The sequence below is a fragment of the Canis lupus genome, chromosome 16 (genome assembly GCF_048164855.1).
Source record: "Canis lupus baileyi chromosome 16, mCanLup2.hap1, whole genome shotgun sequence".
In the NCBI taxonomy this organism is placed as follows: domain Eukaryota; kingdom Metazoa; phylum Chordata; class Mammalia; order Carnivora; family Canidae; genus Canis; species Canis lupus.
Genome location: NC_132853.1, coordinates 48570540 through 48583100, shown reverse-complemented (window position 1 = coordinate 48583100; position 12561 = coordinate 48570540). Strand labels below are relative to the sequence as shown.

The 12561-nt window shown below is 42.1% G+C and overlaps 1 protein-coding gene across 6 annotated transcripts in view; it reads right to left on the bottom strand.

Moving 5' to 3' along the window:
• The window catches only part of TEX2 (testis expressed 2), a 101753-nt gene that overhangs the window by 58636 nt on the left and 30556 nt on the right, over positions 1-12561 (bottom strand). For 2 of the 6 annotated variants that reach the window (XM_072781139.1, XM_072781140.1), the window contains exon 2: positions 767-970. The exons of the other annotated variants lie outside the window; for them this stretch is intronic. The gene's annotated coding sequence lies outside the window, so the exon portion shown is untranslated. The remainder of the gene's footprint in view (positions 1-766; positions 971-12561) is intronic. 6 annotated transcript variants of the gene reach the window in all.

The following is a 12561-nucleotide window of genomic DNA, read 5'->3' as shown; positions in this document are numbered from 1 at the left end:
GGAAAGGGAAATCTCTAAATGAATTGCTATCACCTGTTGGCTTCTTTATTCCCCAAACGGCAGAGTACTTAGGGAGCCATGAAGACATGGCCATATTCTGGGGCTTCAGGATAAAGGAAACATATTTTAAACTGAAACCAGGATTCAGAGGGCAGGGAAATTAAGTATCAATGCTGCAACCTACCACCAACCAAGAACTCTGTTAAGGGCTATGGTGAGAGACATGGAAGCTATGCTTCCTGCCCTTCTGGAGCTTAGCAACCAGCTGGGGAGAAGACAGCTGAAAAGCTGGGGAGCAAAACAGAAGACACCAAGCTGCCCCTGTGACATCTAGTACATTACCTCTCTCCCTATTCACTAAAGGCCCCTTTACTGGACACCACACATCGTGACCCTACAAAATGGAAATTAATACCACAATCTGGAAAGAGACCCTGTCAAAGGAGCTAAAACACACTTGCGGAATGAACTTCAGGTGTTCTGAGGAGGCTGAGACCAGTGTGGGAAACAGGACACCTGCTCAACTTTTAAAACTGATGGGTAAGGGACACCTGGCTGGCTCAGTCAGTACAGCACATGACTCTTAATTTCAGGGCCATGGGTTCAGGCCCCATGTTGGGTGTGGAGTCTACTTAAAAAAGAAATAAAAATAAAATAATAAATGGATGGGCAGGTTGTGGAAGAAGGGGCATGATCAGAAAGCAGTGAGAAGGTGTGAAGATGAGCATGGGCATGATATGTCCTGCCAAATGGGTCTATCCTTTACCTCCAGGAGGGTGGGTAGGTGCTGGGGAGCAGTGGGAGACCACCAGTACAAGAGCGGCATCATGGGGAGTGGAAGAGCAGCCTTGGGAGCTGCTGGTATATATATGCTGGCAGGCAAATAGGGCTTCTGGTACTTGCTCCTTTTCCAGCTGACTCTGTGGGACCTTGAACAAGCCAAAACTTCTCTGGTTCTCAGAATCTTCATCTGTAAAATGGAGGATCAAGAGTTCTTTCCAAATCTAAAATCCTACATGTTTATAGATTGTATAAAACCCAACATTATACCCTTATACAAGTAATCTACAATAGACAATCAATGTTACATTGCTTGCTTGTTTCTTTAGTATGAAGAATTCCTATATTTGAGTCTTCCGTCAAATATTCATGTTCAAAATGCTGGCACCTGATACAACCAACAAGAGAAAAAGTAAACTTTTTGTGGGGGTAGAGGGTCAGTGATCCTAGGTCACCAGAACAGAAAATACCCCAATAATGAGGAGAGTTACCATCCAAGAGCACAGTCACAACATGGACACATCTGAAACTACGCCTTTTTAGCATCAATACCTAAGAGAAGTTACGTTCACAGAAACTTTCCAACAGAATTTTGCCCATGCTCACCATGACCCTCAGGCTCTCCTACCCCAGGAGATTCAGGAAAACGAAATGATCTTTATGGACAAAGCAATTTAAATCCAGCAGCTGAAGGCAAAATGAAAAGACATAGGACAATCCTTCCTGGTTATCTTTACACCAACAGGTTTATAGGCTTAGTAAGAAGAAAAATACCAAAGTGCAACACATGTTTTTCATTTAACTTTCACCTAGTTTTATAAGAGTAATTTAAAAAGAAAATTATAGAGGTAATTTAAAAAGAAAAGTATGATACTTGATAATTCTCAGTAGGCTGAAAAACTAAGCTTCACTTAAATTGCTTTAATAATGGGGCACCTGGGGGATCCCTGGGTGGCGCAGCAGTTTGGCGCCTGCCTTTGGCCCAGGGCACGATCCTGGAGACCCAGGATCGAATCCCACGTCGGGCTCTCGGTGCATGGAGCCTGCTTCTCCCTCTGCCTGTCTCTCTGCCTCTCTCTCTATCATAAATAAATAAAAATTTAAAAAAAAAATAATAATGGGGCACCTGGGTAGCTCAGTCTGTGAAGTGTTCTACTCTTGGTTTCGGCTCAGATCATGATCTCAGGGTTGTGAGACTGAGCCCCAGGTTGGGCTCCCTCCTCATCATGGAGTCTGCTTGAGATTCTCTCTCCCTCTGCCACCACCCCCCACCCACTCACACTCTCTCTCTCAAATAAATAAATAAAATCTTTAGATTGCTTTAATAACATAAAGGATGACCTATAAGGTTCTGCTATTCTGAGGCTGCTCCCTGGGTAGCAGTGGCCATGTGTTAAAATGACTGTGGGCACAGGTGTAAAGGCAGAGCATCACTTGGGGGGCTGAACAGTGTGAATCGCTCCTCTGGGGGAGCAAGGCAAGAACGGAGAGGCCTGTCTGTAGTTGAGGGTGGGATGGCCTGGGTATCTGCAGACAAAGTCAGGTCCAGGCAGCAGCCAAGGGGAGAAAATAGTAGTGTATTCAGCAGCCTGTGGTAAAATGAGCAGGCACCTGCCCAGGATAGACCACCATCAGGGGCCTACTTGCCCAATCCTCCTTCACACAGTCAGGCCCCCTGACTTGGCAGTTGAAGGGCTTCTACTAATCTCTCATCAGACTGTCTCAAGGCCTATGTCAGCCAGTAGAGCTCAAGCTGGACCCCAAGGAGAGCTCAGTGCCAGGTACCAGCTAAGGGCAGGCAGCCTGGCTTAACATCCAGTGTCTTTCTCCAGAGCTTGGGTAGCAGTGTCAGAGATCTGGCACAAATTCCCCCACATCCGAACTGACCAAAGCCTTGCTCTACTTAACCAGTTTGGGGTTTTTTGTATGCTTATTTTTATCTGTTGTATCTGGTAAAACATTGTTAAAACATACCCTGTGAGGCAAAAGCAGCACTTCTATTGCTTAAATACAAGAAAATCTCAGGACCCTGTTTGCTCATCTGCAAAATGAGGGGATGAGGCAAAAGAAAAACTGCTTCTAGACCAAAACTGCTGGATACTTGAGGGAAATGGGACCAGAGTCAATGGTTTTGGGTTCTAGACAAGCCATTGAGTGGTCACTCCATCCTTGGGGGCTAATGCAAGCACCCACCTTTCTGTTCTCCAGATGGCTAGCTGCTGGGTCCAGAAAAACCCATCCTCCCACAGCCACAGCCCTGCAGGACAACCAAGATCAAGAGCAAAGAGCACCTGACTGTTGCCCAGGAAGATAACATGGTTTGTCTAAGGCCACAGCACTGAGAAGGGGGAAGGGAGAGACAGTTAGATGTGGGTTTTTTCTTTTTTTTTAAAAAAAGATTTTATTTATTTATTCATGAGAGACACAGAAAGAGAGGCAGAGATACAGACAAAGGGAGAAGCAGGCTCCCTGCGGGGAGCCCGATGTGGGACTTGATCCCAGGAGCCCGGGATCACAACCTGGGCCAAAGGCAGATGCTCAACCACGGAGCCACCCAGGTGCCCCTAGACGTGGGCTTCTGACACTGGTGTCCTGATGTCTTTTTCACCACAGCAAACTGCCTCCTCCAGCATGTCATGCACATTCTTTAGGACTGCTTTGTCCTGGACTTGGCATTCGCCCTCTATGCTCCAGCACAGACAGCTCTCCCAGGAACTAAAAGCTCAGTTCTCACCCACCAGCATGTGACCAGCTGCATGGAGAAATGAAGAGTCATCTCATTATCCATCTGACAATCTAGTATCCTAAAAAAAGTAACTAGCTCCTGCCCTCTACTATTGGTACAAACTCAATTATAACCGGACTTCAAAAAAGGAGAAAACCTTATCAAGCCCTCAGCAACTGAAAGGCCAGAAAAAGAAATTTCCTTCCCAAGAGGTCTCCTTCTTCCAAAGTCACCAGCAGATCACAGGGCCCTGGGCTTTTTTGATACTGGCTCCTGAGTCCTACGAGGGGTGGGCCTATAGCTCCCCTTGCCACGTAGGTGGATTTGTGGATTTCCTGCCAGAGGTGTGTTGAAGCAAAAGTTTGATTTGGTCATGAGCAAAGTGAGGCTGAAGAACCACATCCAGAATGAATGTGGATAGCAGAGGCAACATTGATAAACTGAGGCCAGAGGTCTGGTGTCTAGGAAGGCAATGTCTATCACCAGGCTCACCATTCTGCTGAAAACAACTAACACTGAATTCAACATTAAAAAGAAAAAAAAAAATTTTGGAAAGCACTGAAACTTTAACCACTGGGAAAAGAATAACCAGGCTGAGACTAAGGCAAATGGGAACCCAGAGAAGAGCTCTAGACAAGCCACTCTAGCCCTCAAAACACTGGACGACTCTGACAAATTGGAACGTTAATTTTAATGATCTCCTGAGCAGAAATCAAAGTTCAGGCCTGGCCAAGATGAAGCCCTAACTGAAGACCCTTCTACAATGAGCTGGAACCATAAAGAGCTACTACATCTACTCAGCAACGAGGGAACGAGAGGCAAAGGGGGCCCTCCCTAGATTTGAGAACTTTGAGGACGTTCCATTAAGTGAAGAACGTACGTCAGTCACAAAGAGACAAATACTGAATGATCCCACTTACCTGAGGTATCTCAAGTGGTCAAGCTCAAATAGAACACAGAATGGCAGTTACCGGGGGCTGAGGGTGGGGGAATTGGGAAATTGTTCAGTGGGTACAAATTTTTGGTTTTGTATGATCAAAAAGCTCGGAGATTGGTAGCATAACAATGTGGATATACTTAACACTACTGAATTGTACATGTAAAAACAGCTAATACGGTAAAATTTTATGCTATGTGCATTTTACCATAAATTCAAAATAAAAAATGTTTTTAAAAATATTCATTCAAAACTTTACAATGAAATAATAAAACTGCCAACTGCCCTCCCTATCATGAAGTCTCTCAAACTTAGTACAGTCAAGGTTAAAGTATGAACCAGTTATCATGCCAACTAAAACAATTCTACTCAAAAAGTTCACATTGTTACTTAGCATTCACCCATGGTTACGTTCTAAGATAACAAACGCAATTGTATTTATGTTCCCATACTTCTTGGGGGTCCAAAAAAAAGCTGTTTAGACACCAGTGCTCTTCGAACCTTAGCCTTGGTCAGGTTTATGTTTCAGAGAAAAAGGACATTTCAAACTTTTGCTGATGGGTCTTTCCTAAGGTCCTGACTACAATTCTCCACCAAAGTTCCTATGCCTTGTAAAGATGGCCACTGTTCTAATTAAGACTGAGAAAGCCTCCTTTATAAATAAATAAGTGGTGCCTGGGTGGTTCAGTCAATTAAGCATCCGACTCTCGATTTTGGCTCAGTCATGATCTCAGGATCGAGAGATCGAGCCCTGAATCAGGCTCAGCACTCAACATGGAGTCTGCTTAAGATTCTCTCTCTCCTTCTTCTTTTGTCCCTCTCCCCCCTAAGGCACATGCTTGCTCTCTACATAAATAAATTAACAGACTGTGAGAGTCTCAGAGAAGGGCTTTTCTCCCTAGCATTTATGCAGGATTCTATTCTGTCCAGACTAAAGACAAGGAATAAACTGATGGCTTAGCTCCCATCTAATCTGAACTCATTAAAAAAAAAAAAAAAAAAGGGCTTTAAACAGGAAGCCATTAGTCAACTGCCCTATCATGAAGTCTCTCAAACTTAGTACAGTCAAGGTTAGAATATGAAACATCCATGAAATTTATTTTATTTCTAGTCACTCAAAAAGGTTAGCATCATTAATTAGGCCATGAAAAACCAATCAACAATAAATCAGACTATATAATGAAAAATGAAAAGCTATTTCAAGATTCAATGTTGGCATTTATTAACTCAGATATAATAACATCCCTGAATTCTGGTGATTTGGAGGGGGGGTAGCTAATTTTCTAATAAAAAATTGCCCTTCCTACCTCCAATTGTCTTTGAAACAAGTCAATCCTGGGATCCTACAGAGCCATAAACGGAGAAAATAGCTCCTTCCAGGTCACTCACTTATCAGCAATTCATCCACTTGGTCCTCTCACATTAAAACAAATAGTGAGGGGCACCTGGGTGGCTCAGACGGTTGAACATCCAGCTCTGGATTTTGGTTCAGGTTATGATCTCAGGGTCCTGAGTTATTTTTTTTTAAGATTTTATTTATGTATTCATGAGAGACACACAAAGAGAGAGGCAGAGGCAGGCTCCCTGCAAGGAGCCCAATGCAGAACTTGGATCGTGGTATCAGGACCTGAGCCAAAGGCAGACACTCAAGCACTGAGCCATGCAGGCATCCCTCGGGGTCCTGAGATTGAGTCCCATCGGGCTCCACGTTTGGCAGGGAGTCTTCTTGGGATTCTCTCTCCCTCTCCCTCTGCCCCTCCCCAGCTCACACACTCTCTAAAATGATAAATCTTTAAAAAAGTAGTGATGTGGCCATTATTATTAATTTCTAATTCGTATACTAGATTAGAGGAAGTGCTGGAGGAAGGAAAATGAGGAGAGAAATACGGAGGGAAGAGAACAATTTTGACTGAAAACTGAACCAGTCTCCAGAGAAAGAGTGCACAGTAATATAGCAAATCTTAGGAGGCAAGCCTGTTTGGAAAATGCCTCATTTCTCAGGAGCATCACTAATCCTTCAAGATCATTATTAAAATGCTTTGTCTTTGTAAAATTCAGCATGTTGGATATTTGCTGCCTCTGAACAAACTTGCACTTGGATATGTGATGCTAGCATGGGTTGTGTCAGTCAATAATTTCAATTCAAAAACTTCTCTTGCCAGGGGAAAAGAGGCAAGCTGCATTGTGTGGTGGAGGATGGCTTAATACCTCTTATCTGTGTATTTTTAAATAGGATTTGGTTTTTTTTTTTTTTTTTTTTTTAATTTTATTTATTTATGATAGTCACAGAGAGAGAGAGAGAGAGGCAGAGACACAGGCAGAGGGAGAAGCAGGCTCCATGCACCGGGAGCCTGACGTGGGATTCAATCCCGGGTCTCCAGGATCGCGCCCTGGGCCAAAGGCAGGCGCCAAACTGCTGCGCCACCCAGGGATCCCGGATTTGGTTTTTATAAAAAGTAGTGACGAGGCCTTAAAACTCCCATTTTAACGCCTTGATGCTGCAGAGGAAACAGCTGAATCTGGTCAAATCGACCATAATGGGAAGGTCTGATCTAGCCTAAAAATTTCAGGTGCGTCTTAATAGCTGTCTCTTGATTCATTTAAATTCAATGAAGCAGCTCAGAATTGCTAGCAGCCATTCTAATCTGTTACTACTCCACCTTGCAAACAAAAATCAATATTGACATTATAGATAATGAACTAATTCTGGCCTTAGTTTCATTTAAAAAAAGAAAAGAAAGAGGAAAGAAAGTACCCTGCTTCCAGCACAGGCAACCCTTCCAAGGCACTTTGTCAGAAACTCAGAATGCCTTTCCCATTAGTTATTAGGTTCCAAGACCCACACTCCAAAGTCTCTTCCAACCCAGCAGGGTCTTGTACCTCAAACACAGGCTTTCGACTGTCCACCCTCTTCAGCCAATGCATGGACCCTCTACCTACCACAAAGAAAGCCCACCCAGGAGAAGTGCCGTAACTATGGAGGAGAAAGGTGTTCAAATGCATCAACCCAATTAGAATTTTGCATTATAGACTGCTAGCTGGTTCCAATAATGAAATCCAAGTTCAGTTCATAGTATCTCATTCAAAACCAGGTCACACCTCCAGCACAGCCACACAAGGCCCATGGAGGCCGAAAAAGGGTAACACCGATGCTACCCATTGTGGGGAACTCAGGAGATAACAGGTGGATATTGTGTATGACATCTTGAAAGCAAGAAGACCCCAAAGTAAAATAAAAAGTTAGAACAGGCTTGCCCCAATCAGGTGGTGGTAATCAAGTAAAGATGTCTGGGAATATTTTCTTTTAAAGCAGAAAAGTCATGTCTCTGGCCTAGACATGAAAAGAATATTGCAGATATGAAATATGAATGCAATGGCAAGGCACTTGGGACAGAAACAAGTTAGAACAAGAGGGTGGGTCAACAGCTCAGTTAGCTGTGGCTGTGGTACCTGGCAGGAAGGTGAATATCTGAGTTTAGGGGCAGGGAATCGATTATTCAAAACCTTTAAAGGCTAAACATTTGGATTTATATTTAAATCTTAGGAAACAGAACCCCTGTGGATTCTTGAGGAATTTGAAAACTGGGTGTAGATGTTTTTGCTCAGTGAATGCCTGGAACCTAGGAGACTGGTGCTGGGAATCTGGAAGGAGGGTAAGAAAATAGTTTGTTAGTGGTGTGGTCCCCACATAAATGCATTTCAACAACTGACGTTCATGGGGTCAAATGTTAACAACAGGCCAACCTGGGAAAGGGTATATAGTGCTCCTTATTCAGTTTTTATTTTTGCAACCACTTAAAATTTTGACATTATTTCCAAGTTTAAACAAAAAAAGGCAGTGTTCCCTCGCCCTTATTTGGCTTTGGATCAGTTGTCAAATGTTGCTCCCTCCCACCTCCCACTGGCTCTACTAGTCAGAATGATCAAGGCCAGGTAGAGGTACTAACAGGAGGGAGCCTGAGTTTTAGCATACCTTGAACTTTTTTTAAACTTTATTTTGAAATAATTAGAGGCTCGCAGTAAGTTGCAAAAGTAGTACAAAGAATGCTATGTACCTTTCGCCAATCATTCCTTAAAATTTTTTTATTTTTACTTTTTTAAAGATTTTTTGAGAGAGAGGAAGGAAAGAGGCAGCAAGGAAAGAAGCAGAGGGAGAAGAGACTCTCTGCTGAGCAGGGAGCCCCACTCAGGGCTCCACCCCAGGACCCCAGGATCATGACCCAAGCCGAACAGATGCTAAACCCACTGAGCCACCCAGGTGCCCCATTCCTCAAATTTTAAGGCCAAATCAATCCCAAATGGTTAAGAAATCAGGTTTTAAGCACAGACCACCAATTCATCCCTGTAAGAAAAATGCATTCCACCTGAGAGTGAAACTTCCCCTTATAATAAGGACTGATAGTTTTTCTTAAGGTCTTAAAAATGGTCAGGTTTAGGAAGATACATATCATCAATAGGTAATTCCCAATATATCATCACAAGATACATAAACAGACAATTCACCCAAAAGTTCAAGTGGCCAACACACAAACAAAAAAAGCTCAACTCATCAAAAACAACGGCTGGGAAACAAATCAGTGAAACAATTTTGGTCATCAACGCCATCATTCCATCATTAAAGTGTGATGCTGTCAAAGGCACATTGAGACAAACCCACTATTGCACTAATGGTTGGAACATAATTAATAAGAACTTTTCAGAAACCAATTTTGCAAGTTCCTCATTCCAGGGGCACATGGGTAGTTCAGCCAGTTAAGAGTCAGGCTGTTGATTTTGGCTCAGGTCATGGTCTTAAGGTTGTGAGATGGAGCCCACAATGAGCTCCGTGCTCGTCTGTCCCTCTTCCTCTGCGCCTCCCTCCGCTGTGTGCACGCTCTCTCAAGCAAACTAATCAAATCTTTTTTTTTTAATTTTTATTTATTTATGATAGTCACACAGAGAGAGAGAGAGAGAGAGAGGCAGAGACATAGGCAGAGGGAGAAGCAGGCTCCATGCACCGGGAGCCCGACGTGGGATTCGATCCCGGGTCTCCAGGATCACGCCCTGGGCCAAAGGCAGGCGCTAAACCGCTGCGCCACCCAGGGATCCCTTTTTTTTTTTCTAATAATGTTCATTCCACACATACACCAAACAAAAATACTGTTTTAATGTCAGTTTTGCTTATCAGTAATTTTTATTTTCCAGTTTTAGGTGTTTCCAAATATTTTCATAATCTAGAAAAATTACATGTAAATGCATGTCAATCTTTAAAATAAAATCGCGATCTTTGGAAAATAAAATTGCACTAGCCCATCCCCCTCAAGTTATCCATCAGAAAACTAAGGCACAGAAAGATTCATTTTTATAAAATAAGACACACCATATGCATTCATGCAATCTGTTTTTATGCAAGATTATACAGTGATCTAGCATATAGGTATCAATGAGGCCTTTGGCTTTCAGTTCCACCAACCTAGGAGTATGACCCTCAGGCAAATTATTTACAATAATTAAGTCTCTGTTTCTCCATCTGTAAAATGGGAATTGCAAAAGACTTCAGATTAAATAAAACAATTTATGTAAAGCACTGAACGGTCCTTGATACAAATTAAGCATTCTCTAGATGTTAACTGTGCTTATTAAGTATTTCCTCAAGTCAATAGAGATTCTTTTACAGGTGATTTTAAATAGCTACATAAAATGAATTTTCCATAACATAACCCTTTCAACACAGGATACTATTGGAATATGTTGCTGTTACAAACAATGCTACAATGCATTATGATTCTATACTAACTTTTGGCTGCCTCTGATTATTTTCTCAGTAAACGGTTTTAGAAGTGAAATTACAGGGTTACATAGCATCTATACATTTGTATTCCATTTAAAAAAACAAAACAAAACAAAACAAAACAAAACGCAGTTTTAAGCTCATTCTAAAAACCTTCCAAGGGGATCCCTGGGTGGCGCAGCAGGTTAGCGCCTGCCTTTGGCCCAGGGTGCGATCCTGGAGACCCGGGATCGAATCCCACATCGGGCTCTCGGTGCATGGAGCCTGCTTCTCCCTCTGCCTGTGTCTCTGCCTCTCTCTCTCTCTCTGTGACTATCATAAATAAATAAAAATTTTAAAAAAATGTTTAAAAACCTTCCAAAACTGTTCCCCTCAAATCAACTGCTTGGAATGTATCTTTCCTAAGAGAAAAGGAAAAAAGAAAAGAAAGAGGAAAAAAAAAAAAAAAAAGAAAAGAAAGAGGAAGAAAAGAAAGAAGAAAGAAAAGAAAAGAGGAAAAAAAAGGATCCTTCCTCCTGGTCCTTTTGTATTTATAAACAAACAAACACATAAAGCTGTTTGTTTTTAGTCTGAAAGATCATACTATACATACCATTTTGCAGTTTGTTTTTCACTATTTTTCCTAAGATTTTTATTTATTTATTCATTTGAGAGAGAGAGAGAGACTGAGAGCACGAGCACGAGTAGAGGAGAGGGGCAGAGGGAAAGGGAGAAGCACATTCCCTGCAGGGCAGGGAGCTCGATGCAGATCTCAATCCCAGGACCCCAAGATCATGACCTGAGCTGAAAGCAGACAGGTAACTAACTGAGCCACCCAGGTGCTCCTCGCTTACTATTTCTTGGATTTTTTCTTATGCCTATATATATAAATTGACAGGTATACATATACACACATGCTTTCTCTACATAGTACAAATATACCATCATCCACTTACTCATTCCTTTGGTAAAAATTAGAGTTTTTTTTAGTTTTCACTATTAGAATTAATGTTATCTTGAAAAGCCTTCTATATAAATCTGTACAAGCAGGTCTATCTGTAGGATACATTTCTAGAAATGGAATTGATGGATCAAAGGAGGTGCATATTTACAATTTTGGAACTGCCCTGCCAATTTCCCAATTTAATAATTACACTCCTACCAAAAGTGTAGAAAGTGTCCACTCTGAACTTTTGTCAAGACTGAACATTTTTAATTTTTGTTCATCTGATAAAAAGGCATCTCGATGCTTTAATAATCATTTCAAGTTTTCCCCCCAACTGTTTCCCTTCTTCTGTTAACTGGTCATTCATAGTTCTCGCTCAAAGATTTTTCTTATTCACTTTTTGAGTCATGAACAGTTACCACTTTCTCTGTCTATTGCAAATATTTTCCCCCATCTCTGACCTGCCTTTTAATTTTTAAATATACAAAAGTTTTAAATTTTGAAGTGCTGAATCTCTCAATCTCTTATAGTTTCTGGGTTTTACAGTCCTGAGGAAGCCTTTCCCATTCTATCAGCATAAGAGCATTAAGTCTGAAATTATTGTAGAAAACAATGACAATGGTAGATGTAATGTGCATATTGTTCTCTGGTTCCCACACAAGGATCAAACTCTTCATTTTAGAAAAACTGACAGATATGAATGATCACTTCTCTGTACTTTCTAACTATAATAAATAGCAAAAGTATTTGGATTTTTACCCCTCCAAATCATATTAGTAAACTGGAAAACCTAGTTCACATACCTGAATCTATTAGTACCTACAGACTGTTCAGCTTTTCCATGTAAGTAAAGTATTTCAGATTAATTTTTCACAAATTAGTAAAACTCTTTTTTTTTTTTTTTTTATGATAGTCACACAGAGAGAGAGAGGCAGAGACATAGGCAGAGGGAGAAGCAGGCTCCATGCACTGGGAGCCCGACATGGGATTCGATCCCGGGTCTCCAGGATGGTGCCCTGGGCCAAAGGCAGGCGCTAAACCGCTGCGCCACCCAGGGATCCCACAAATTAGTAAAACTCTTAAAGAAAGGAAGCAATGGGTGGAGGTAGGGGAAGGTGACTTGAAGTTTCCCAGAGGTGTGTGTGAGTTGGCCCTTGAAGACTTGACAGGCTCTCGCCAAAGAGACTCAGTGTTGAGAGTACATTCCAAGTGAAGGACAGCAGCCAGGAAGCAAGCAGCCACACTGTGGCTCCCTCCAAAGAACATTACTTGCCTACAGGCCCCATCAGGTAATGTTCCCCACCCCATCTCCTGCCATCCTACTCAACCACCATTGAGGGTGACAGGAAGGACGTGACCTGAGAGCAGCCCAATGATATGACGCAGCCCAACAGTTCTATCCAAGTGTGTGATTTTGAGAGTTG